The sequence below is a fragment of the Diospyros lotus genome, chromosome 10 (assembly GCF_014633365.1).
Source record: "Diospyros lotus cultivar Yz01 chromosome 10, ASM1463336v1, whole genome shotgun sequence".
NCBI lineage: Eukaryota > Viridiplantae > Streptophyta > Magnoliopsida > Ericales > Ebenaceae > Diospyros > Diospyros lotus.
Genome location: NC_068347.1, coordinates 22,660,238 through 22,676,318, shown reverse-complemented (window position 1 = coordinate 22,676,318; position 16,081 = coordinate 22,660,238). Strand labels below are relative to the sequence as shown.

Below are 16,081 nucleotides of genomic sequence, written 5' to 3'. Positions count from 1 at the left end.
ACATGCTTAATCCGGGAGTTCCTTGCCTACATTCAACTCAAAAGGTACCCAGCTGGTGTTGTTTCCTTCTTTACTTATCCTCGATATATACTGCCTTTTTCTGGGCTCTTGGGGTATTACATTCTCCCCCCTCCTTGAGCACATGACATCCTCGTCATGCGACCTTATAACTGATCCCGGATCTTCTCCCCTTTAGAGTTGGGCTCTTAGAAGTCTGCCAGGAACCGCTCCTTGCTCAGGCCCTCGTGCCCGGTGCCACTCCTCACCCTCATCGGACTGCCTTCTCCAAGGGTTGGCACTGATATCACCTGTAACATCCCGCATCGAGTGATAGGAAGGACAGAAACAACTTACCCTAATAGACTTACGCAAACTTCCCAGGGGTCACCCATCCTTGAGCTTTCCCAGCTTAAGCACTTTTAATCCGGGAGTTCCTTGCCTACATTCAGCCCAAAAGGTATCCAGCTGGTGTTGTTTCCTTCCTTATTTATCCTTGATATATACTATCCTTCTCTGGGCTCTTGGGGTATTACAGTTAATGCATGAACAAAGGCTGTCATCTAAGAATTTGCCATCGGTTGCTTCTACTTTTGATTCAGAGTTACATATGTCCCTTGGCATGACTGTTAATATGGCATAGTCAGCAAGAAATGGATTTGGTGATTTTGTTGCTAATAGAGGAAGTTACATGACTAGAGGAGGAAATTTTGTTAATAGAGGAGGAAGAGGACAAGGTAAATCTTCGAATAGAAGAGTTTATTGTCAGCTCTGTGGCAAATCGGGACACTTTGCTGACAAGTGTTACCATAGGTTTGACAAAAATTCTCAAAGAACTACTAATCCAGGGTTTGGTAGTTTTAATAATGGTGGTGGTCAGTCAGAATCCAAGGCATATATGGCTACCTTTAGTGGTTCTAATGGAGCCTACATGAATGATTTAGGATCAGTTCCAGGTGCTCACTATAGCAATTTTCCTTCGCAACCTGATAATCTGTCCCAATCCTCAGCTTCTGTTGCAGATCTTGCCTGGTTTGTTGACTCTAGTGCAACAAACCATATCACATCTAACCTCGGTAATCTTTCCATCCATGTTCCTTATACTGGTGATGACAAAGTGGCCATAAGAAATGTTAAGACCCTACCTATCTCACATGTTGGTTATAGCAATTTATATGCATAACAACAACTTGCTTCTATCATCTCTTTGCCTAATGTTTTGCATGTCCCTAGCATGAAAAAGAACTTAATTAGTGTATCACAACTCACTCGTGATCACAATGTTGTTGCTGAATTTCATGCTACTTCTTGTTTGATTAAGTACAAGGGTTTCAAGAAAGTGCTACTTTAGGGAGGTCTTAAGGATGGACTTTATCGGCTATCACTAGCATTCCAGTCCAATCCAAATCTTCGAGTGTTCATTTGTTGTCAAATAGCTCAGCTGGTTCTCGTTGTAATAAACACAACTCATTTGTTCATGAGCAGTCTCCAAGTGCTAGAATAGCTTAATGTAATAGTGCTAGTTTACAATGGCATGCCAAACTAGGGCATCCATCATCAAATGTATTGAAAGCAATATTGAATAAAATTCATGTTCATTTTTCACAATTTGATTTATCCTTTTGTGACTCGGTAGGCTTGGTAAACTACATCAATTTCCTTTTGCTAATTGTGAAATTAAGGCTACAAAACCATTAGAATTGGTCTATTCTGATTTGTGGTCTCCTGTTTTGTCTATTGAAGGATTTCAATATTAAATTGTTTTTGTGGATGCCTACATTAGGTACTCGTGGCTATATCTTTTGAAACTGAAATCCGATGCCCCGTCTATATTTGTTACTTTCCACAAGTTTGCTGAACTGCAATATAATTCAAAACTTAGGGTTTTGCAAACTGATAATGGGGGTATTCAACCTAGATTTACTTATCCCTATACACACCAACAAAATGGTGTGATCGAGAGGAAACATAGACACATTACTGAAATGGGACTCACTTTATTGGCACATGCTCATATGCCACTAAAGTTTTGAGTAGAAGCATTTCTCACTGCAGTTCATACAATAAACCTCTTACCTGCTTCTCCTCTCAGATTTCAAACTCCTTTTGAACTACTATATCATAAGCCACCAAACTATTTCTTGTTGCAACCTTTTGATTGTGCTTGTTTTCCTTACCTTAGACCCTATAACAAGCACAAATTTGATTTTCATACCTCCAAATGTGTTTTCATTCGATATAGTCACACTCAAGCTGGTTATAAGTGTTTGCATTTATTTGGAAAGGTGTATGTATCCCGTCATGTCCAATTCAATCCTCTTGAGTTTCCTTATTCAGCTTTGTTCTCTATGTCTTCTTCTTCTGTGTCTAAGTCTACTTCCAGTGAGCTTCAATGTGGCGGATCTACCACAGTGTTTCCTTCTTTTCAATTTCCTTTTTCTTCATCTTCTTCTTCACCTCCTCAAGTAGCACTGCCTCATAGTCCCTCCTAATCTTGTTCTGGCTCCATCTCCTTCTGCACCTCAAACCAGCTCCAGTCCTTCAGTTTCTTCTTCCTTCTCTTCTTCACTGCCCATTGCAACTGCTCCCTTACCTAGATCTAAAGCTGCCCCTGCACCTTCTATTCATCCTATGGTCACTAGATCCAAAGCCAAAATTGCTCCTACCTCACCCTATGCTTTAGTTAGCACTCTTGAACTTGATTTAGTTCATGAGGCTATCTTAGACCCATGATGGGTTCAAGCTATGGAGGAGGAGATTTATGCTTTGCACCTTAATCATACTTGGGTTCTTGTGCCATTTTCTAAGGATATGAATTTGATTGGATGTAAATGGATGTTTCAAGTCAAGTATAAGACTGATGGTTCAATTCTTAAATACAAGGCCAGATTAGTTGCGAAGGGTTTCCTTTAAAACCCTGGAGTGGATTATGGTATACTTGATGAACTTAAACATGCCTCAGTTTTTTCTAAATTGGACCTTCAATCCGGTTACCATCCGATAAGAATGAATCCACCTGATATCCCTAAAACTGCTTTTAGAACACACCATGACCACTATGAATTTACAGTAATGCCTTTTGGTCTTATTAATGCCCCTGCTATATTTCAGGCACTAATGAACTGGATCTTTGAACCCTACCTTAGAAAATTTGTCCTGGTTTTCTTTGATGATATTCTAATATACAACTCTTCCTTTGAACAACACCTAGAGCACCTTGGGACAATTTTTAAGGTCTTGCAATTCAAGCGGTTGTATCTCAAAAGGTCTAAGTGTGCATTCGCACATACTCAAATTGAATACTTGGGGCATGTTATATCTAAGGGAGGAGTGGGAACTGACCCTAAAAAGATTGAGGCTATTACTGCTTGGCCCAAGCCCACTAACATCAGAGCATTGAGAGTATTTTTAGGGCTTACAGGGTACTATAAGAAGTTTGTGAAGAATTATGGCCTTATCAGTACGCCACTGACTGATCAACTTAAGGAGGAGGGATTTAAATGGGACCAAAAAGCAGATGAGCGTTTGAATAGCTCAAAAGGGCCACGAGTGAAGTACCAGTGCTAGGCCTGTCGGATTTTAGCAAGCCCTTTACACTTGAGACATATGCCAATGGAGTAGGAATTGGGGCAGTCCTATCTCAGGATGGGAGGCCTTTAGCTTTCCTTAACTAGACTTTGAGTCCTAGACAATAAGGCCTCAGCAATTATGACAAGGAATATTAATGGTGGTGGAAAAGTGGAGACACTATTTGGAAGGTGGGAGATTCATCATAAAAACAGATTATGAGAGTCTCAAATTTTTGTTACAACAGAAATTACATTCCCATTTGTTGAATAAGGGGATGGCAAAGCTAATGAGGCTAGATTACGTGATACAATTTAGAAGAGGGAAGGAGAATGTGGCTACAGATGCCTTATCACGCTGACAAGAAGGAAGTGAGTTGGTTGCTATTACCTCAGTGGTACCTTTTTGGTTCCAAGAGGTCACTGGTAGTTATCAGCAAAGAGCATGGGCCAATGAATTATTGGAGCAACTTAGTGTTTGTGGGAGCTGTAGATCGAGCTATACTCTTACAAATGGAGTGACTAGATACAAGGGAAGATTGGTGATTGGGGAGAATGTGACATCGAGGAACTAGATCTTACAGACATAGCTCCCCTTTGGGTGGTCACTCGGGGATCCAAAATAGTTAATAGGCAAGTTCGAAAAGTTTTTTATTGGCCATAGCTTAAGAAATTCGTGATGAACTATGTAATGAGTTGTGATGTATGCAAAAGATGCAAGCACGAGATAGTGGCCTAGCCTGGTTTACTGCAACCCTTGGCCATTCCAGAGGAGGCCTGGACAAATGTGACGATGGATTTCATTGAAGGGCTGCTAAGATCTGAGGGTAGGGAATGCGTCCTAGTGGTTGTAGAGAGGTTTACCAAATTTAGCCACTTCTTTGGCCTATCCCATCCTTTTACAGCTTAGGAGGTTGCTAGGGTCTTCTTGGGTAATGTGGTGAAAATACATGGGGTACCTTGGTCCATTGTTTTAGATAGGGACAAGGTCTTTACTAACTTGTTTTGGAAGGAGTTATTAAGCTCCCTAGGTACTAAATTATATATGTCTACTGCCTATCATCCAGAGACAGATGGGTAGTCTGAAAGAGTGAATCAGTGCCTTGAATCATACCTAAGGTGCTTATGCTTCTTGCAGCCAAGGGCATGGCACAAATGGTTATCAGTGGCTCAATGGTGATACAATTCAAGCCATCATAGCTCCATAAATATGACCCCCTTTGAGGCCCTATATGGTTATAGGACAACACTACTACCTGCAATAGGGGAGCCAACAACAGTGGTAGCAGTAGGTGCTTATATGCACCGGAGGCAGGAGATCCTTAAAACATTAAAGACTGAGTTGGCTAAGGCACAAAAAAGAATGAAGCAAATGGCTGATAGAAGGAGTGAGAGAGAATTTTTAGTAGGAGAGGAGGTGTATCTGAAGCTATGCCACCAACATCTCTAGGCTTTTTCCAGGCAACTGGTGTCTAAATTGAGCCCTAAGTTCTATGGGCCGTACCTAGTGCTAGCAAAGGTAGGACCAGTGGCCTACTGCTTGCAGCTTCCAGAGGGATCCCAGGTACACTCGATTTTCCATGTTTCCCTGCTTAAGAAAGGGGTGGGATCCGAAGGGGTCAACCCATCCCCTCCTCTTAGCATTAGGGACGAAGCAGAGCCACTAGTCCCTATGGCCATTGTTGACAGAAGATTCCTCTACAAGCAAGGAGCACCTATCACCCAAGTACTCGTCAGATGGTCCTCTCTCCATAATGACAACAATACCTGGGAGTATCTATCAGACTTGCTGAAGCAGTTTCTTAACTCAGCAAGCCTACTGAAGATTTCTTGAGGATAAGAAATAATTGAAGGATGGGGGAAACTGTCACGTAATTAGACTATGAATTCTTATTTTTTTGCAAGTACAATTGTATTTGTATTTTGGAGGAAATTTGCTTGCTGGAGGAATGTTCTAGCAATGCAAGTTGTATGCAAGTTGATGGCAAGTTGCACGGTTTCTAGAAGGGACTTGGGCAACTGCTTTGGCACCAACTTCCCAGCTGGGGCAATATAAAAGAGACCGACCCAGTTCATTGTTAGACATGATTTGATAATTGAATCAGTCTATTTTCCCGCTTAATTCTCTCTCTCTCAATTTCTCTCTTAGCTCTCTATCCTTACCCTCTTCTCTGCTACATTATGCGTAATTCTCTCTCAATTGGAGAGAATTTCCCTTGTCAGATTTCGGATTTGACATTGCTCTGCTTCACTATCAAAGAATCAATTGCTTTGCTCAGTTATGATGTTGGATTGGAATTACTGTATTGCCTCTACATCCACAATTTCCATGACTCGATGGCTCGTTCGAGCTTTTTTTAGAATCGACTCTCTTGTCGCAACTTCCGCTTCAACTTCAAACTCAACCTTGATCAATTCCGCAGAGAGTCGTTGGCTTTTCTGCAATCTTCTTGGAATCACTGTCAGAACTCACCTGGCTTGCTTCGCCTCCAATTCTGAGCTAAGCTCATCAGAATTCGCATGAATGTTAACCGAAAAACTACTTTGCTCACAGTTGAGGAACGATCGACTTTGATACCATTTGTTATGATCCTAGGGTTTGAGTAGGAATTTGGAAAAAAAATCGTGGGGGAATTAGACTGAAAGAGAGGGAGATAACAACAAGACTTGGGGGAGAATTACATACAGAACAGAGAAAGAGAGAGAATAAGAGGGAAACGAGAGAGATCAGAAAGTTGATAGAGAAACAGTAAGTTCAATTATCATTCAAAAACATGACTACATCTCTAGATTACAGCCTATTTATAGGCTTTCTAGGTAAATGTACAAACTAGAAAAGCAGTAAAGTATAACACCTAACAATACATGTAATCTACTATTACTAATTGGCCCTTGGGGTCGTGACACCTACCTGTGGAGAGGGGTTGAGATTGATTGGTAAGAACATAGACAAAGAGAGGACTCTGCAACAACATTGAGACGTGCAGGGGAGCATAAGAGGGAGAGGAGAAGACAATAAGAATAGAATATAACAAGGAGGGGGAAGGGCATCTCAGTGCAATGAGGCTCCCTGCTTTGATAGGGTCATTTTTGTACGCAATCTTACTTTTGCTTTGCTAAGAAGTTGTTTCAATAGCTTCATCCTGTGACCTTCTAGTCATAAAAAAACAACCTTACTGTTGCTACCAGCGGTTTTCCATAGGGCTGGGTGGGGGTGGTGGGAAGAGAGAGCTCACAAAACTCTCCAAGTTTGAAAAATTGAAATTTTATTTTTGTTCACCAATCTATTTTCATTTTGCAAATACATTTCACTTGTGGGACAGTATTCTCAAACTAATCCTACTTGATCTAATACCAGTTAGATTATAACTATGTAATTCACTATAATATATTACGATAGAATCAAGCGTTCCTAATCAAATAAGACTGATAATTTATTATCTCATGGCCGTAGTTGTTGTGAATGCATACATGAGCTGATAGGACCCTATGATCAGAAATGCCTCCTTTGGTAGCTTTCCAAATTTCAGCGTTTGGTTGTATCCATAGTTACCTAGAATGCAGTGCATTCAGTATAGTGATGTGGGTACAGCTTTTTAACTTACTTTATGGAAGAAGAGGGGTACACTTAGTTGGGTTGCCATTTTGGATTTTGGTATGCTTTAAAGTAGTACTTGGTTGACTACTTGGAAAACTACAGTTTATTGTAAGTGGAAAGAAATTATGGAAATAAAATTTCATGATTTATTGCAATTTTTTCCAATAAGAACTAAATAGTTCATTATGTTCGTGAAACTAACTGGTAAAACAAACAAATGGGTGTCTCCAGTGCACGGGTAGGGGAGGGTCATTTTCATATGCGGCCTTCCTATTGCTTTTTTTGCAAAGAGTTTGTTCCACAACTCGAACCCATTACCTCTTCTAGTCACAAAGGAGCTACCTTAACTATATTCCACTCATAGATGCTAGGGTCATGGTACCACCCTTGGTACTGCAGATTGGTTTGAATGTCCCAATTTTGTGGATTGAAAATCACCCGGGCCCTTTGGGTCTTGAACTGAATTCCAAAAATGACATGTTTCAGAGTTTAAAGCAACTGAAAGGACTTGGTTAAAGGGGTTAGGGGTTTGATCGAAGGACAAAACAACCCATATATCCAAGAGAGAGGGAGGAGAGAGATGCTCAATGAGCAAACAAAGAAGACTGTTAAGATTAGGAGCTCTTTAGATAATCAATCAATACTTCTATTTGCCAATTCTCTCAACACTTCTCACCCGAAATCAATCAACAACAGAAATATACAAACTATAAATACAAGAACAGAATTTAACAAAAGAAAATAATGAAAAGATACAACCAAACCAACACAAGAGGTGCGCGATGTATCCTGGTTCAGGCTGCAAATACAGCCCTACATCCAGCCACAAGTCTGAGAGCAATCCACTAGAAATCCGGTGAAAACAGTTACAAGATCCCTATTATCTATCACACGAGTACACTGCACACTCACAGAGATTACAAAGAACTCTCCTTATCACAAAAGCCTTTCCTCTCTTTACAGCAATATCACTCCATTCAGAGACAAAAATGATAGTTTGTTATGTCCGACTGCCTTGCCAAAGCCTGCTATTTATAGAGGATAGAAGGCAGTAATTGCAGGGTCTTTTAATTTTAGCCTACACAATGACTAAACTAACCCTTATAATAAAACACCTAAGTTAGCCTCTCCCTAACTTAGAATTTCCAGCTGCTTTCATTCCCTAGGGGATCTGCTGTTCTCTTATTCTAGACAGATTTCTCAATGCAAAACATCAAGTCCTCAACAAAGACAATGACCGTTTAATGCTTAAGATGAAGAAGATGACACCATGATTCTCCCACTCTCTTCACCGATTGGATGGGAGTTCTCTTAACTGATCAGAAACTTTTCGGCTTCCCTCTGCTTGTTTGCACACTGTTTTGTCTCTTCCTCTTTATCAACCTTCACACGTTTGCATACTGTTTTATCTCATCTTTTCCCCCCTTTTTTCGCTCAGAAAAATATGTATTTGTCTTATATGATTAATGTTGCATCTAAAAAAGAGTATACATATACATATATTTTAAGCCATTTTTTCCTAGGCCTAATAAGTATATTAAATAAATTTATACCTGTTTCCAAAAAAAAAAAAAGACTTTAAAACATCAATGAAAGTATTAATTTTTATTAAAAAACAACATATATAATTTGGTTGGTATGAATTTAATATCAACCTACGTAAATATTCAAATGTACCACGACTCCAAATAGCATACCAATTAAGCATACCCCCATGTATCGCCTATCGTACTAAGTCACATACCTTGTCTTTGACCCTGTATGACCACCCCTAGTGTACTACAATCCTGGCAACAATGTTCCACTATTCCCTGCTTGGTAATATTCCTGGATGCGCTTGAAATGGTGGTTCCTTAAATAGAATGACCATGATCCAATATCTAATTGCTTAGCAAGGTCGTTTTTTTTTCTTCTATCTGTTTTGTGGAGTTGCCATTTCTTGTATTTAGTTTGGGGATCTAATTTGCACACTGCATGCTCCTAGAGGTATGAAAGAATCATGTTTTGGCTTGTGCATATTGGATTGCAGTTACAGGGGGGGGAACTGAACTTGATAACTGTGTTTGTAAGCATATTTGCACATCAACTAGTGTTAATTCCTGTGAGAAATTCAAGAGAAAGAGAAAAGGAAAGCAGCTGTGGATGGCTGGAAGCTAATCTAGAATGTTATGTTTTTAGAAATTTCTAAATTCAATTTAGGATAGTTTCTAAATTCCAGTTTAGGATACTTTCCTAAATTGTATTGTTGGAATCTTTCCTAAGTTGTAAATACGCAACCCTATAACTAGGGCTGTATGATAATGCGAAGAATAGATGAAAAATTTCGGTCTCACATGGTATCAGAGCTGTGTTTCTAAAATTTTTCTGGCCTTCATTGCATTCTTTGACTCCAGCACTCTGTGTTTTTCCTTGGCCTTCATTGGCATCCTTTGGCCGTTAGTGCCATCAACTTCTCCTTATTGTTCTGCCTTCAATGCACCATCTTACTCCGCTTATCCCACCAAATATGTCAGAAATCTCCGAGATTGCTCCATCTGTGACATCAGGGGAGACTAACTTGTTTGATCAATCAACGGGAAGTCTTCCTACCAGTGATCTACTCAGGATGCACCATTCCTATTGCTTGGATGGTCGAAATTACCTACAGTTGGCACAATTGGTGAGGACCTTCCTAAAGGGAAAGAGGAAATATAGCACCAGACCCCAAGGCATCAAATCTTCGATTCCCAACTTGGGATATAGAGGACTCCATGATCATGTCATGGCTGTGGAGTGCTATGCATCCCTTGAGGTAAGTAGAAACTATATGTTATGGTCCATTGTTAAAGATATCGGGGAGACAATTAGGCGTAAATGCTCTAAGGTTCAGGATGCCTCAGTGATTTTTGAGATTAAAATGAAGTTGAGTAGTACTAAGCATGGGGCCTTAACAATAACTGAATACTACAACAAAATGAATGGATATTGGCTTGAACTTGACCACTACCAAGATATTAAAATGGTGTGTAGTGAAGATGCAACCACCCTTAATATTATTATTGAGAGGGATAGAATTGTGGAGTTCTTGGTAGGTCTCAATGCAGAGTATGATCAGGTTAGGGTGCAAGTCCTTGGAAGGGAAAAACTTCCATCCCTTAATGAAGTTTTTTTTGTTGTCCGAAGTGAGGAGAATAGGAGGATAACTATGCTTGGTGAGACTAGTTCTGAAGGGTCAACTATGCTGACGAATAAGGGAGAAGGAACTAAATTCAAACCTCAGCAAGGGAAGCTTGATGGGCCATCCAAGTCACAAGGGCAAGAAGGTTTATGGTGTACCTATTATAAGAAACCAAAACACACTAGGGAGACCTATTTTAAACTACATGGAAAAAGGGCTGTGTTGCCAAAGATAGGGGGTTTAAGAAATTTACCCTCTAGAAATCAAGCCTACCTTTCTGGCAAGCAAGAGGAGGTCATGGATAAGGTAGAATCTGTTGCTGGAGCTGACCTCAACCAACTAAATGCAGATGAAATCAACAAACTCAAGAGTTTTTTGAAAATTATTCAAGATGGGTCATGCTCTCTTACTCAACAAGGTACTTGCTTTTACTGTAATTCTCTTATTGCCTCAAAGACCAATAGGGATGACTTGTGGATTCTAGATTCAGGGGCTACAAACCATGTCTCTTGATCTCACTATTTTTGACACTTATAAGCCTCTGGAAATTCCTAAACATATTACCATAGCCAATGGAACTTCCATTCCTATAAAAGGTTAGGGAAGGGTCATTCTTAGCTCTATTCTTCCTGTCAAATAGGTTTTGCATGTTCCTATCCTATCTACCAACTTGATTTTTGTCCATCAACTTATTAAGGAACTCAACTGTCGTGTTGTTTTTTCCCCCCCATGCTTATGAATTTCAGGAAATGGACATGGGGAGGATAATTTGTGCTGCTAAGGAGTGGAATGGGCTATATGTCTTGAAGAAGGAGAGTGTTTTGCCAAAAGGGACTCAACCTAAGCTAGCTTTCTCATCACAGTCTTTTACTGCTCTCACTCACATTTGGCTTCACCATTATCACATGGGGGACCCTCATTTTCCATTACTGAAAACCATGTTTCCTACTTTATTCAAGAATTTAGATACTAGTACTTTACATTGTGATGTATGTGAGATATCAAAACATCATCGAGTGTTCTATTCCATTTGTAATAAACTGTCTTCCCATCTTTTTTCATTAATTCATTCTGTTGTTTGGGGGCTATCTAGGATTTCCAATTGTTTTGGGGCTAGATGGTTCATCTCTTGTATAGACGATGGCATTAGAATGACTTGGGTGTATCTTCTAAAGGACAAGGCTACTATTAGTACTATTTTTCCTCATTTTTGTAAGATAATCTTGATTTAATTTTGCTCTCCTATTCGGAAATTTCGAATTGATAATGCGATGGATTACTTCAATCAACACTTGCATCAATTTTTCCAGCAAGTAGGGGTTGTCCATGAATCTTCTTGCATCAACACTCCACAATAGAATGGAGTGGTCGAGAGGAAGATGAAAGATCTTCTAAATGTCATTAGAACCCTTCTCCACCATCATCATGTCCCTAAACATTTATGGGGAGAGGCTGTCCTCACAGCAGCCTACCTAATTAATAGAGTACCTTCTAAACTCCTCAGTCATCAGAGTCCTTTCTAGTGTCTTTCATCCTACTTTCTTGACATCAGCCTACATAACTCTCTTCCTCTTAAAGTCTCCGAGTGTGTAGCCTTTGTTCACATTCCCAAGCAAAACCGAGACAAACTTGATCCTAGGGCCCTCAGATGTCTCTTTCTTGGCTATTCTCCAACCCAGAAAGGTTACAAATGTTACCATCCTTCCATTAGAAAATTCTTTGTCTCTAAGGATGTTACATTTGTTGAATCTCAACCATTTTTTGTCTCTTCTCACCTTGGTCCCGCGGCGGGGGGGGGGGAGAATCAGCAGATGGGTGACCAAGGGAGTTTTCTTCCTAGCTTGGACTTAGCTCCTATTGAGATAGAAGAAATCACTAAGCCAAACCCTGCTCACTCTCCTGCTTACTCTCCTATTACCAGTGAACAGAACACTCCTGACCAAGCAGGTAAGCCTGAGGTTCCATCCCCAGTAAGGTTTAAAGGCTCTCCTTTTGTGTACAAAAGAAGAACTCAGCCTATTTTGTAGTCTCATTAAGGATCAACATTTGATTCCCATCTAGCTACTGAAGTTACTCATCCCTCAATTCCTTCTAATTTTATCCCTAATGATTTGGATATCCCTATTGCTATCAGAAAGGGGGTCAAAAGTTACACCTAACATCCTCTAGCCAACTATATCTCTTATCATAGACTTTCCCAAAGGCATAAAAGCCTCTTGAGTTCACTAGACGCCATTGTCATCCCTAAAACGGTGGATGGGGCTTTAAAAGATTAGAAATGGAAGCAAGCTATGTAGGAGGAAATGAGAGCATTGGAGAAAAATCAAACATGGGATCTGGTGCCTAGGGGGTGGTTCTAGTGGGTTATAGATGGATTTTTAACTTGAAGTATAATGCAGATGGGTCTTTGGAGATATAGAAGCATTGTTGTCAAACTTGCGAGTCAACTCGTACGAGTTTATGAGTCACGTAGTTTTAAACAAGTTAAACTCGCTTATAAACTCGGATTTTCATAGAATCGAAGTTGACTCGCGATTCAATACTCTAAACTCGGTTTGTAAACTTGTAAACTCGCATACTTTTGTTAGATGTTTAACAATGTGTGTTGTTTTTATTTATATTAGATTATGATTGACTTATGAGAATTTATATTATATAAATTAATATTTGAAAATTTGATTATGGATGAATGGTGACAAAAGATGGACTTAATATTTTGAAATTTCATATTATTTAGTATTTTTGAAATTAATAGATGAATTTATTTTGAAATAGGTACATATATGTACTTTATTCATAAGGAATACAGTTATGCATTGTAATCAGTGTTCTAAAATGCAGCCAAGGCAGCCGCCTAGGCGCCACCCAGGTGCTAGGCAGCCCTTGGCCGCTGCGATTAAGCCCTAACCGACACCCTAGGCGTTGGGCCGATTAATCCAGCCCGATCGGCATTTAGGCGGCTCCTAGTCGCCTGGGTCGGGCGCGACATGGGCCGCCTACCTACCTGGGTTGCACGCGGCCTGACTGCTACGATTTGTAAGAGCCGTGTAAAGATGGTGGACAAAGTGTCCTCACTGATCCATTCTGTCACTGCTCCGAGAAGTGGAAGAGGAAGAGGAGGAGGACGAAGTGTTCTCGATGTTCCATTTTGTCGCTGCTTCGAGAAGCGGAAGAGGAAGAGGAGGAGGACGAAGTGTCCTTGCTGTTCCATTCTGTCATTGAACAGAGGGAGTAGAGAAGAATGGAACTCGTTTGGGAGACGAGAGATTTAGGGAGGGGGGGGGGGAGGGAGAGAGAGAGACCAAACACCAAAAGTAAACAAAAGTTAGAAAGCACATGTTGAATGGGCAACAACTAGGAAATTTGGAAAAAAATTGTGGGAAAAAAAATCAAGAAAAATATATTTTATGAGTTAAATTATTGTTAATATATAATTTAATTTGTGTGTGATTTACTATTAGATGAAAGCACAAAATAATGCAAGAAAGCAACAAATGTTACAAAATAATGCAGGTTTATGTGTTGAAAATAACAATTTTCCTAGGCTTTGCCTAGGCCCTGGTTTGGCGCCCTATTAGTGCCTAGCGCCTTTTAGAACACTGATTGTAATAATCACATTATTAAACAATATCAATTCATTTTTTATAAAATTATGTCATTCTGAACATATATTTACACACATTAAAGAATATTTTTAATTGCCTCTAAAATTTTACGATTTGATATTATGGACCTTCATTCGATCCCATCTCGAGTTTAACAACCTTGGATATAAGGCTCGGCTAATAGCTAAAGGCTATACTCAAACTTATGGGATTGACTATTTGGAGGCTTTTGCTCCAGTTGCAAAAATGACAACTGTGAGGATTCTTTTATCTCTAGTAGCCTACTATGGATGACAATTACAATAACTAGATGTGAAGAATGCATTTCTTCATGGTGATTTAGAAGAGGTGTTCATGGAACCACCACTAGGTTTCAAGAAGGGAAATTCAGATGAAGTATGCAAGCTTAAAAAGGCACTCGATGGCCTCAAGCAGTTACCAAGAGCTTGGTTTGATAGGTTCTCCAAGGCCATGAGGCACATGGAATATCATCAAAGTAGGGGGGACCATACTCTCTTTATTAAGCACCTATTAAAGGGAAATGTGATAGTTTTGTTAGTCTATGTGGATGACATCATTGTCACAGTGAATGATATTGAAGAACAGAAGGTCTTGAAGAACAATTTGGCTTAGAATTTTGAAATCAAAGACCTTGGCCCGCTCAAATACTTCTTGGGAATAGAAGTAGCCTACTCTAAAGTAAGTATTTGTCTATCCCAATGCAAGTATATTCTAGACTTACTAAAAGAAACAAGTCTACTAGGAGGAAAAGGAGCTTGCACTCTAGTGGAACCTAACACTAAATTGGGAGGAGATGCTAGCAGTCCACCGGTGGACAAGGGGAGGTATCAAAGGTTGGTGGGCCAGTTGATCTACTTGTCACACACCAGACTAGATATTGCCTATGCAGTTAGCTTGATAAGCCAATTTATGCATAGTCCAACTAAGGATCATATGCAGGCTGTAAGAAGAATATTGTGTTATCTGAAAACAACACCAGGCAAGGGAATTTTGTTCAGATCAGGTGATACTTTGGACATTCAAGGCTATACAGATGCAGATTATGTTGGATCCTTAATTGATAGAAGGTCTACTACTGGGTATTGTGTGTTCCTAGGTGGAAACTTGGTCTCTTGGCGAAGTAAGAAGCAGAGTATTTTGGCAAGATCAAGTGCTGAAGCAAAATTCAGGGTTATGGCACTTGGTTTATGTGAGTTGTTACTTGTTACGGCTAAGGATTGTTCTAGAGGATCTGAAAATTTCTGTTGATGGTCCAATCAGATTATTTTGTGATAATCAATTAGGTGTTAGCATTGTTTATAATCCTGTACAGCATGATAGGACAAAGCACATAGAGATTGACCGGCATTTTATAAAGGAGAAGCTTGAGAAAGGTTTGATTCAGATACCCTTTGTTCCATCTGAGAAACAGGTGGTGGCTGATCTTCTAACAAAGGGGCTGGCTACTAGAACATTTGAAGACCTTGTATGCAAGCTAGGAATGATTGAGACATTCATTCACCAGTTTGTGGGGAAATGTTGATTCCCGTGAGAAATTCAAGAGGAAGAGAAAAGGAAAGCAGTTGTGGATGGCTGGAAGCTAATCTAGAATGTTATGTTTTTAGAAATGTCTAAATTCAGTTTAGGATAGTTTCTTAATTCAAGTCTAGGATACTTTCCTAAATTGTGTTGTTGTAATCTTTCCTAAGTTATAAATATACAACCCTATAACTAGGGCTGTATGATAATGAGAAGAATAGACGGAAAATTCCATTCTCATTGGAGCCTTCGTTTTAAAGTTTTCAACACCTTATGGTGGATTATAATTCCTTTGCCAGAGTTGGAGACTTGGACTTTGGTAACTACACTCTAGTGGTATAGTTCTTTTTGATGCCTGGAATCTGGAGCAACAGATATATCAGGAAAAAATTATAGTGGATGCTCAGGTTTGCAAAAGAGAGAGCTTATTTGTTGGACAGGAGAGGGCACTTCCCTCAAGAACAACCCGTTGGGTTAACCAGTAGTAGACAACTTAAGCACTTTCAAATTTGTTTTTGGCATTTTCCCAATCAATCTGCTTATTGTTTAAATAATTCCCTGTTATTTTTTATGCAATAACTTTAACTTTTGAAACACAACAAAGTTCACTTCCCAAACT

The 16,081-nt window shown here is 39.7% G+C and overlaps 1 protein-coding gene across 1 annotated transcript in view; it reads left to right on the top strand.

Moving 5' to 3' along the window:
• Window positions 1–16,081, top strand: part of LOC127811455 (protein disulfide isomerase-like 5-4) — a 58,907-nt gene that overhangs the window by 17,776 nt on the left and 25,050 nt on the right. The gene's annotated exons all lie outside the window — the stretch shown is intronic.